The 12301-nt window shown below is 44.2% G+C and overlaps 1 protein-coding gene across 1 annotated transcript in view; it reads right to left on the bottom strand.

Moving 5' to 3' along the window:
• The window catches only part of LOC112617106 (CLIP-associating protein 1), a 304277-nt gene extending 299181 nt beyond the window's left edge, over positions 1-5096 (bottom strand). Inside the window, exon 1 of the mRNA XM_025373821.1 lies at positions 4907-5096. The gene's annotated coding sequence lies outside the window, so the exon portion shown is untranslated. The remainder of the gene's footprint in view (positions 1-4906) is intronic.
• Between the last annotated feature and the right edge of the window lie 7205 nt (positions 5097-12301).

Here is a 12301-nt window from a genome sequence, read left to right as displayed (position 1 = left end):
AGCTACTCAGGAGGCTGAGGCAGAACTGCTTGAACCTGGGAGATGGAGGCTGCAGTGAGCCGAGATCACGCCACAGCACTCCAGCCTGGGCAACAGAGCAAGACTCCGTCTCAGGGGGAAAAAAAAAAACAGTTGGGCCGGGCTTCCTAGCACTCTGGTAGGCCAAGGCAGGAGGATCACTTGAGCCCAGGAGTTCGAGACCAGCATGGGCAACACGGTGAGACCCTACCTCTACAAAACATTTCTAAAACAAAATTTGGAAAATTAGCCAGGTGTGGTGGTGCATACCTGTAGCCCCAGCTACTCAAGAGGCTGAAGCAGGCAGATTGATTAAGTTCAGAAGGTCAAGGCTGCAGTGAGCCGTGACCATGCCACTACACTCCAGCTTGAGCAACAGAGCAAAACCGTCTCAAACAAAACAAAACAAAACAAAAAACAGAGTTGCCTAAAGAAAGCACGGTGAGCCATAACAAACCAGGAAAGAACTAACGATTTAGGGCTGTTTGCATACTTGCATTACAACCAGTCATCGATTCATGTTATAGTTGTCTCCGTAACTAGACTGCAAGCCCCTGAAGTGCAGGGGCCATGGATGTCTCTTCAACTGTACCCTCTTGGTACCTGGTGCTCAATTCAAGAGAGAGTTTAATAAATAATCAATAAGTCTAGAAGTGTCATATCTGTCATGGGAAATATGAAGGGCTATTATGTGAAGAAGAAACAGACTTAATTCAGGTTGCTTCAGGAAGTATAACTAAGGTCAATAGGTGAAAGGGAGGGAGCAGACTGGAGTAGTCTAAAAACATTTCTGGCAACCAAGACCTGTCCAGGGACAGATGCCTGCAGTTTGACACTGATGATCAGAATGTAGCAGACAAAAGGAAAGATGTTGGACTACTGGGCCTCTAACAACTCCTCCAACGCTCAAATTTTATTAGTCTACATTAGGATACATTTGTTTACTCTTTCATACATTCTACAGTTTCCATTAGTTATACAAGTCACTTAGTCACGTAGTAAGCAACAGAGGACACCACATTGTGTTCTACAAACTCCCTGTGCCCTCAAAGATCTAGAGAAGAGTAAATGCACAAGAGTGAATCTAAGCAAGCAGGAAGGTGATATATACAACAGGAAGCAGCAAGCAGTGAGGAAACTTCCAGGCAGGAAACAAGACAGAAGTTAACAAAGGTATTATGGAAGAAATGTCACCATTTGAGCACACCTGAGCTAGAACTTTAGGATCCATGAGGGGAGGTGGGAGGAGGGCTGTCATAAGAATGTGGGGAGGAAAATCACTGTGTGGCAGTAATGGTCTGGGCATAAAGGGGGCAGAAAAGCCCTGGGGAGGTGAAGAACAAGCGAGAAACAAGCAGTAAATGCCGGCATTTTAGAGGTCATTTAGTCAAACACATATACCCATACTTTGTCGATGATGCCCCGCTGGCAATGGCTAAAACAGTTAGTTCATTTTTTAAAATTACATCTTACAAACCAAAAACTATATCATCAATGATTTCTACTTCGCTTAGTTTTTGTTTTTAAGACTAACAGATCCTTCCCTTGTTTTGTTTTTGTTTTTAGACAGGGTCTCACTGAGTTACTGAAACTGTCAGTTTTGGTAACTACAGTTTGGTAACTACAACCTACTTTGTCATCCAGGTTATAGTGCAGTGGCATGATTTCGGCTCACTGTAGCCTCAGCCTCCCAGACTCAGGCAATCCTCCCACCTCATCCCCCGCTCCCTCCGAGTAGCTGGGACTACAGGTGCACACCACCATCCCCAGCTAATTTTTGTATTTTTTGCAGACAGACAGGGTTTCACTATGTTGCCCAGGTTGGTCTCAAACTCCATGCGACCCGCCTGCCTTGGCCTCCCAAAATGCTAGCATTACAGACGTAAGCCACTGCACCCAGCCTCTTTTCTTGTTTTCTAGGAAATATTTTAAATGTTCTGTTTTTAAACATTTAAGTTTTACTTCTGTCTACTGTTTCCACTATTTGACAACTAGATGTAGTTACCAAAACTGACAGTTTCAGTAACTCAGTTGAACCTAATATTTGTAATCACTTAAATGTTTCTATTTACCAATAGCACTACAAAATAAAAAAAAATTATAATCTAAAAATTATTAAGTAGAAGATTATTAAGAATAGACGGGTCTCTCGGCCGGGCGCGGTGGCTCAAGCCTGTAATCCCAGCACTTTGGGAGGCCGAGACGGGCGGATCACGAGGTTAGGAGATCAAGACCATCCTGGCTAACACAGTGAAACCCCCTCTCTACTAAAAAAATACAAAAAACTAGCCGGGCGTGGTGGCAGGCGCCTGTAGTCCCAGCTACTCAGGAGGCTGAGGCAGGAGAATGGCGTGAACCCGGGAGGCAGAGCTTGCAGTGAGCAGAGATCCGGCCACTGCACTCCAGCCTGGGCGACACAGCGAGACTCCGTCTCAAAAAAAAAAAAAAAAAAGAATAGACGGGTCTCAAACAGTAAATTTAAGTCTCAGGCCCAAGAAGCCATCTCACTCAACTTATAAATCATGACACTAAGCTACTTAAGAAAATAAACAAGACTGAAGCAAAAAATCTCAATCTAAAACCAGTAAACATGGGCCCAACATGACTGCTCACGCCTGTAATCCCAACACTTTGGGAGGCCAAGGCAGGCAGATCACCGGAGGTCAGTAGTTCAAGACCAGCCTGGCCAACATGGTGAAACCTGTCTCTACTAAAAACACAAAAATTAGCTGGGCATGGTTGTGGGTGCCTGTAATCCCAGTACTCAGGAGGCTGAGGAAGGAGAATCGCTTGAACCCAGGAGATGGAGGTTGCAGTGAGCTGAGATTGCACCATTGCACTTCAGCCCGAGCGACAAGAGCAAAACTCTGTTTCAAAAATAAAAATAAATAATAAATAAAACCAGTAAACAAAATACAACACACTTAAATGACAAACTTAATGTTCTTCTGGCCAATCATTTCTCAACATCCCTGTCAAACTATTTTAAGCGTCTGAAATCTTGCTCTATAAAAAGCAAGTTCCCATCATCTGAACTACACTTAAAGAGATCTATCCCACTAGTTACTGAAGCATAATACACCAGGCTTGAGAGTTTCACTTGCTATCAATTAAAAAAAAAAAATGCTTACCTCTTTTACATAAATAAAGTTTAATCGGTAGGTTAATTCAAAAGCCTGACATACTAGGAGATCTGGGTTTTCCGTTCTAACACAACTTTATGGTGCAAACTTAGCAAAAGCCTCTTCTGTATTTGCCAATTCAATTATAACACAGAGATACAATATTTGATACCTCCACCACCAACAAAGTCTTTTCTAAGGAGTTCTGACTTTGGTTAACCTTACTTGGGAGAATTAAATGCTATGGCTGAAAACTCCTTCATAAAAACTAAAACTTTAGAAGTCTAAAATGGTGTTACAATCTAGCCCATAATAAACAATGAATACCATCTAGCCCATAATAAACAATGAATTACAGAAACTGAGATTTGAGTAACAACTGCTAAAAAGGTGTATTACACAATTTAACAAGATAACCAAATCATCAAAATTTAAATCTTTCTTAACAAAGGTAAAAAATAAATAATATTCAGTACTCTGAGGCATTGTGCTACCTTTTATCTATATGGTCTCTACATCAATGTTGCTATTCTCCCACTCCCTTGATGAGCAAACAGAGGCAATGTCCAGGACCCCTCATATCGAGACATCAGTTAACGTCGTAAATGATCATAGCAATAAAAACAATTTCTAATGCCAGAATTGAAAACGGACTGTGCCACCCAAATAGGGTCCAAGGTACGTGACGGCATGAAACTATTTCTCGCTTCTGATTCTTCTGCATCACTGTCTCCCAAAGGACTAGAGAATCTGAAGCTCTCATTGCCACATCTACAAATTAAAGTATCATGTTTAAAGAGCTCACAGTTTCTACGAATGGTCAGTATTTAATGAAAGCACCCCACTACACAGAAACTCACCCAGCTGCAAACTCAGCTGCAAACTCATCACAGCGTGCTTTCAGACTCCACATTAATTTTTTTTTTAATTTTAGGAACAACTATTTTAAAAATATTATGTAATAATTTAAACTCTGGAAAGCCCCATACTCATCCCAGCAGCTCGGAAAATGGAAAGCAAAATTCGATTAGCTCCATTGTATCTAGCCAGGCTAACGTGCAAGATCACACACTCATCTTCGTCAGAGCGTCTCTGCCAATACCAAAGAACAACAAAGGCAAGTTGAGAAGTCTGCACAGGCTTAACTCAGCACTTGTTCGCTTTCCCAGCTTCAGAAAGAAGCTCTTCGAAGGCCCCGGGGACCAAGGGGACCTTGTGCATCCCATCAAGCCGGCCGCTCTGCTCGGCGCCGCTCGCGCAGCTTTTGTCTGGCCCGGTTGGGAGCCCGGGCCGCCCGCCTCCCGGCACCCCTTCTCTCTGGATCTTTCTCCACACCCATCACTCGCCGATGACTAGTTGTTGTGGGTTTCTCTCCCTCGCCCCCTCCCTTCCTTTCAAACGCGCCCCGGGCTCGCTGGCTTCTCCCACCCGGCCGGGGAGACTCGGGTTAGGAAGGGGGCCCGGGTGGGGTCTGGAAAAGGGAAACAGAGAGGGGCACACAAAGCCGACTGACCCCACGGCCGATCCCCTCCCTCTGCAAAGCAGCCTGGGTTCAGCGACCTACTGGTTGGATAAACAACCCTCGCATCCCGCTCCTCGCCAGGCTCCCACCTCAAAGCCGCCCCATCCCCCCAAAGTGCACCCAAGAGCCGATGACAGCGCTGGACATCGCCCCCACCCAGACCCAGCGCCCGCCACTGCGCGGGAGGGGCCAGGGCCGCGGGAGGGCTCGGGTCTGACCCTCCACCCCCTGACCGGGTACTTACAGCCCTGTTTTTCGTTACTGTTGCCGCTGCGGACCAGAGAGCCGCCGCCTTCTCCTCCACCCCAATGAGGTTAAGCGCTTGGTGCGGGGATTAAAAAAAAAAAAAAAAAGGAAAAAAAAAAAAAAGACCGAGAGAGCGAGAGAGACGCCGAGGGCGCCTGCGCAGTGCGGTCCCCCTTTTTCTTCTTACCGCCACCGACCCGGCCGCACCATAGAGAGCGTAAACCGATACCAGAGAGGCGGTTGCCTCTCTATGGTAACGCCCCGCGCACGCGCCGGCCTGGCCGTGTTAGGCTTCGCGGGCGTAAAGTCCCCTGGAGCTTTGCCCCTCACGGAGAACGTTGGTTGACCCTGATGGGTACCCGTAGGGTAAAGGTTTTGGTTTTTTTTTTGGTTTTTTTTTTTTTTTTCAGGAAAGGGTGCCCCCAGTGTAGTTAGGCCCCTTGGAAAGTTGCGACAAAACTCGAGTTACACAAGGAAGGTCGGAACTAAGTGGCCACAGCAACAATGCACCAGTAAGCAGGGAGCGTGATAGGAAGAGCTAAAGAGAAGTCGGGAAACCCTGGGTAAAAGTCGTCCAAGTGGAACTTCCTTTGGTCGGGGGTGTGATACTCGAAGGAAAGGGTCTTTCACTTCTGGGTTGGTGCGGCCGCCTACAAGGCGACTGCAATGAAGGAAATTGTGCCCTGCGACTTCCCGTAACAGAGCTGTGCGTCCACGCTCCCTTTTCTGAGCAGGCGCGGACGTTTGTGCCGGAAGTAAACTTTGTAACGGTTCTTTACCTTTTGGGGAGGGGAGACAGCCCTGAGAAGGCTTCGGAGAGCCTTGAGTCGGCCTGCGAGCAGGGTTTCTTACTTGAGCGCCTCCACAAATAAACGCTCCTTCGCTCCTCTGTCGCGTGCGTTTCCCTGGGATAACAAGTAGGAAAGTGGTGGCTTTTATTTTTTTGAGACAGGATCTCACCGCCGTCGCCCAGGCTGCATGGAGTGCATTGGGCGCGATCACGGCTCACTGCAGCCTGGACCTCCCAGGCTCACGTGATCCTCCTGCCTTAGCCTCCCGAGTAGCTGGAATTACAGGCGCGCACCACTACTCCTAAGTACTTTTTATATTTTTTTGTAGAGATGGGTTTCACCATGTTTCCCAGCCTTGTCTCAAACTCCTGACCTCAAGTGACCCGCCTGCTTGGGTCTTCGAAAGTGCTGGGACTGCAGGAGTGAGCCACCACATCCGGCCCAGAAAGTGTTTTGGAGGGTAGAAAACTGCAAATTATAGTGCTGCTTTGAAGGATCCCGAAGGACCCACAGTTTTGCCTCATCAGGCTCCTGTGCGCGCCGGTAATTTGATGTGTTGAGATGCACTGCCTAGTGCGTCGTTTTTACTGGAGGAGCTTGTGTGCGGAGCTCCTCGCTAGTATCATGTGTATGTGTTGGGATGGGAGAGAAGTGCAGGAGAACTGTGAGATAACGCCCCCTGATCCTCAGGGTCTTAAGAGGTATGGTCGGAGAGGCTAAGCTAAAGCATGAAAGCCATGTGTAGGCTCTTCTGTGTAGTGTAGAAAAGGGAGAGGTCTGTGGTTTCAAAGAGTAGGGATGACATGGAGGATGCGACTCCTGGTTGGATCTATAAAGTAATGTCTTTGGGACGAAAGCACATGCAACCTTTTGAAAATAGATGGGTGATAATGAAAGACCATTCCAGAGAAGAAACACCGTGGTGCAAAGGCTCAAGAGGCATACTGGAAGTACAATGAAGAGATCAGTCTAACTGAAATGGGAAAAATAGAAACGAGAGAAAAATAAAAAGTAAGATTTCATGAGAAAGATGAAATAGATTTTTAAATTTTTTTATCGACACAACAAACTTTATCATCTTAGCCATTTTTGAGTGAATAATTCGTTAGTATTAAGTACATTTACCTTGTGCGGCCAGTCCCCAGAATTCTGTTCATCTTGCAAAACAAAGCCCGCACCCATTAAACAATTTCTCATTCCTCATTTTCCAGCGAGCCTTGGTAACCACCATTCTAGTTCTGTCTGTATGAATTTGACTACTTTAGGTATCTCATGTAAGTGGTATCATACAGTATTTGTCTTTTTGTGACTGTCATATTTCACATAGCATAATCTCATTGTGGTTTATCCATGTTGTAGGATGTGTCAGAATTTCCTTCCCTTTTAAGACTAAATAGTATTTCATTGTATGTATATACCGTCTGTGTTATTTCCACCTTTTGGCTATTGTGAATAATACTGCTTTGATATGAATGTACAAATAACTCTTCAAGATCCTTTTAGGCTGATACAGAGATAGTAAGTTATCGTGATTGTTCACTGTCGGTTACAGACCAAACTCCTTATTCGACTTGTGCTCCACTTCCCACCACTGCACTTGACTAGTCTTAAACAAAAAAAAGAAAAGCCCTGATTTTAATAGATTGTGGGGCCAGACACAGTGGCTCATGCCTATAATCCCAACACTTTGGGAGGCCGAGGCTGGTGGATCACTTGAGGTCAGGAGTTTGAGACCAGCCTGGCCAACATGGTGAAACCTCGTCTCTACTAAAAATACAAAAATTAGCCAGGTGTGGTGACACACACCTGTAAACCCAGCTACTCAGGAGGCTAAGGCAGGAGAATTGCTTGAACTCAGGAGGTGGACATTGCGGCAAACCAAAATCTTGCCACTGCACTTCAACCTGGTTGACAGTGAGACTCCGTCTCAAAAATTAATAATATTAATAGAATGTGGGAGATTTGAAACCAAGTATAGAAATTCATACTTTATATTGTTTGAGGTCCTTGACTAGGCATAGTAACATGATGAACTGTTTTGAGTTTGTTTGTTTGGTTTTTTCCCAAGACTTAGTCTCCGTCTGTTGCCTAGGCTGGAGTGCAGTGGTGCGATCTCAGCTCACTGCAACCTCTGCGTCCTGGGTTCAAGCGATTCTCTTGCCTCAGTCTCCTGAGTAGCTGGGACTACAGGCACGCGCCACCAGGCCCAGCTAATTGTTGTATTTTTAGTAGAGATGGGGTTTCACCATGTTGGCCAGGCTGGTCTCAAACTCCTGACCTCAAGTGATCCACCCACCTTGGCCTCCCAAAGTGTTGGGGTTTCACCATATTAGCCAGGATGGTCTCGATTTCTTGACCTCGTGATCCAGCCTCCCAAAGTGCTGGGATTACAGGCATGAGCCACCGCGCCCGGCTAGAAAGATCTGTTTTAGCAAGCAACTCTGGCAGTGGAAGCTGAACACATACTCCATTTCTATAAAGCATTTATGGAGGCCTCTAGATGTGCCAGGCATTGTACTACTGCTTTATTTAAATTATCAATGGGTCCATGAATCCATTAAAATAAATGCGAGCCAGTTGTTATGCACCCCAATTTACAGACAAGAATATCAAGGTTCTGTGTTACAGATGGGCTGAGAAAAGGCTCACCAACCACATGTACACACAAGAGAATAGGAAAGAAAACTGCCATTGGAGCCAGGCCCCAGCAGGCACTGACTATTCATTGGTTTGGATGAGGATACTGAAAGAAAAAAATGACATGTAACAGTGACTTTTCTCAGGAGAAAGAATAGGCTGACATCAGAGTCTTTGCTGTTACATTAGTGGTAAGTATAAGGGCACAGCACAACAGAAGTACATTTTGCAAGATTCCTAAAAGAACCCTGGGGTTTACTTTTAGGTTTATTACCTTTAACAAATATGAAATGCCAGGTAAATATATCTTTGTATGTAGTAGAGAAATTTATTAATAAGACATACCCTTCCCTACTCAACATTTCATCTTTCATTTTACATTCTCAAAAATACTGTGAGGTCTTTTAAGGAAATGATCTCCTTTTGGCGGAGGAGGAAATTAAGGGCTAGAGAGGAAAAATTATCTTCTCAATGTCACATGCCTAATTGGTCTCAAAGCTTTGACTGGAACCTGAGCCTCCAGGATTGCTGCTATGCTTTCGTCTCCCTTAAAGAGATAGATAACGGTAGTCAGAGTGAGTGGACAATTTTTCTATTTAGTCAGTCTGTTCTTCCTCAGGGATGCATATCCAGACTCCCATGGAGCTAGTGATAGTTAAACAAAGAGGCAGAGAATATAGTGCATTATAAATAGCATTCATACACTCAAAAATACTGCGTGCCAACCCTGTGCCAAACACTTAGCAAAGCAGGGAAAAATCCTGTCCTCATAGCAGAGACTAAAAATATTAATAAGTAAAGTATATACTAAGAATAAGTGTTGGCAGGAAAGAGTGAAGCAGTGAGAGGGGAATAGGGTGAGCCGAGAGTAGGGAGAGAGGTTTTTGTTTATCCCAGAGGCAGAGGAGCCCCACTGAGAAGGCAAACTGTACAAAGATCTAAAGGAGGCAAAGGAACAAGAAATGTGCCTTGGGTGGACAGGGAACATTCCGGGTAGAATAACAAGTGTGGAAATCATTGAGGCAAAAAGATGCCTACTACATTCGAAGAACAGAAAGCAGTCCAACTACAGGAGGGTAAAAGAGGAAATGAAGTCAGAGAGGTAAGAGGAATTCAAATTGGGTATGCACTTACAGGCCATTTTAAGGACTTCTTTGGCTTTTTCTGAGGGAGATGGGAAGCCATCGTTAGTAGAAAAGTAATGAAATTCTACTTACATATTTAAAGAATCATATTGACTTCTATTTTGACACTAGATTATTGAGGAGCAAGGGGGACCACTTAGGAAGCTATTGTAATACTCTAGGTGAGAGATAAGTTGCATAGAAAAGGTGCAAGCAGTGGAGGGATGAGGTATCTGGATATATTCAGAGTGGCACACAGAACTTGATGACAATTTATATAGGATGTGAGAAAATGAAGGGAGTCCAAGGTGACTACGATTTTCGGCCTGAGCATTTTGAAGAATGGAGTTGCCATTAAATGAAATGGGAAAGATGGAGGAGCAAGTTGGGGATGGGAAGAGAGAAATTCCATTTGGGGCCAGGCGCGGTGGCTCATACCTGTAATCCCAGCACTTTGGGAGGCCAAGGCAGGCAGATCGCTTGAGCTCAGGAGTTCAAAACCAGCCTGGGTAACATGGTAAAACCCCGTCTCCACAAAAATTAGCCAGGCATGGTGGCAGATGCCCATAGTCTCAGCTGCTTGGGAGGATCACTTGAGCCCTGGAGGTGGAGGTTGCAGTGAGCCAAAATAGCACCACTGCACTCCAGCCTGGGTGACAGAATGAGACCCCGTCTCAAAAAGACAAAAATTCTGTTTTGGAACTTAAATTTGAGATGCCTGTTAGAATACCACATGAAAATATCGAGAAGAGAGTTAGATATGTAGGAGTTTGGAATTTAGAAAGGTCCAGACTGGAGATGTAAATTTGGGAGACAGCATGTAGAGAGTATTGGAAGCCACGAAATAATCTACATATGAAGTGGGGACAGAAGTTTGAGAAAGGTATCTTAGGCACTGAAATCAGAGGAAACCAGGAAAAGAATCCCAGTTGAACTGGGTGGGGAGAATGGCTCAAGGAAAGACAACCATGTCAATTGCTGGGCTCTAACTGGCCACTGCTTATGATAGTAAAGTAGTAAGTATTCTAAAGCCTGATGGGAATGGCTTTAGAATAGAGTGGTGGGAACGGAATTGGAGAGAGGAAGAATAATTTGGGGACGGAGTTGGTTGTAAGGACAGGGGGCAGAAAAGTGATAACTGCAAGGGGTCAAGACAGTGGTTTTAAAATTACTTCATAAATTTTTTAGTATTTCTAAAAGAACTCTTTTTTTAATAAATAGAACTTCAGACCGCTATCGTTCCTTTATATCAACTACCCTGTTGTTCTTCAAATTAACCCAACTGTCTCATAACATTTTTTGCTACCAGCTTATTGAGATATAATTCATATATACTATGCACTCATTTAAAGTATACAATTCAACAACTTTAGTACATTCAAAGAATTGTGCAGGCTGGGCGCAGTAGGACATGCCTGTAATTCCAGCACATTGGGAAGCCAAGACAAAAGGATCATTTGAGCCAAGGAGTTCGAGATAAGCCTAGGCAACATGCAAAACCACTTCTCTAGAAAAATTAGCTAGGCGTGGTGTCATGCACCTGTAGTCCCAGCTACTTGGGAGGCTGAGGTGGGAGGATTACTAGAGCCCAGGAGGCAGAGATTGCAGTGAGTGCCACTGCATTCCAGCCTGGGCAGCAAAGTGAGACCCTGTCTCAAAAAGTAAAAAAAAAAAAAGTTGTGCAACCACAACCACAATTTGTTTTAGAACATTTTCATCACCCCAAAAAGAAACATTACTATGGACTTAGGGTGACAATGTTGTGTCAGTGTAGGTTCTTTAATTGTAACCGCTCTGGCGAGGGATGTTGATAATGGAGTGAGTATGCATGTGTGGAAACAGCAGGGTATATGAGAAATCTCTGCATCTTCTGCTCAATTTTACTGTAAAACCAAAACTACTCTAAAATATAAAGTTTTTTTTTTTTTCTTTAAAGAATGGTACTAAAAGAAAAGAAAAAAAAGTCCTAAAATCTTAAATAAAGAAAAACTCTACTGTTATGAGTGGGCACTCTCCATTTCCCCCTAACCCACCCGTCCTAGGCAACTGCTAATCTACATTTTTGTCTCTATAAATTTGCCTGTTCTGGATATTTCATATGAATGGAATCATACATTTGCACTGGCTTTTTTCACTTAGCATTTTTTTCAAGGTTCATCCATGTTGTACTTCATTCCTTTCTATTGTGAAATAAAATTCCATTTTAAGTATATATACCACATTTTGTTTGTCCACTTATCAGTTGACAGACATTGAATTGTTTCCATTTTTGGACTATTTTGAATGATATTATCAGCATTCTATTATAAGATTTTGTGTGGACATGTGTTTCCAGTTTTCTTGGACATAAATGTAGAAGTAGAATTGCTGGATCACATGGTAACCATGTATTTAACCTTTTGAGAAATGGCCAGACTGTTTTCCAAAGTGAAGCCTCCATTTTACATTCCCATCAGCAGTGTATGAGGGTTTCAATTTCTCCACATCCTCATCCTCACCAACACTTGTTATTATCTGCCTTTTTTTATTATACCTGTCTTACTGAGTGTGAAGTGGTGTTTGTGATTTTGATTTGCTTTGTGTGTATGTGAGAGACAGGGTCTCACTTTGTCGCCCAGGCTGGCATGCAGTAGCACAATTACAGCTCACCACAGCTTCAACCTCCCGTCGCAGCCTCCTCAGTAGCTGAGACAACAAATGCGCACCACCACACCTGGGTAATTTTTGTATTTTCTGTAGAGACAGGATTTCACCATGTTGTCCAGACTTGTCTTGAAGTCAGCTCAAGCGAACCCCTGCCTTGGCCTCCCAAAGTGCTGAGATTACAGGCCTGAGCCACCA

Source organism: Theropithecus gelada, unplaced genomic scaffold, assembly GCF_003255815.1.
Source record: "Theropithecus gelada isolate Dixy unplaced genomic scaffold, Tgel_1.0 HiC_scaffold_15883, whole genome shotgun sequence".
In the NCBI taxonomy this organism is placed as follows: domain Eukaryota; kingdom Metazoa; phylum Chordata; class Mammalia; order Primates; family Cercopithecidae; genus Theropithecus; species Theropithecus gelada.
This window is presented reverse-complemented; position numbering and strand designations above follow the sequence as displayed.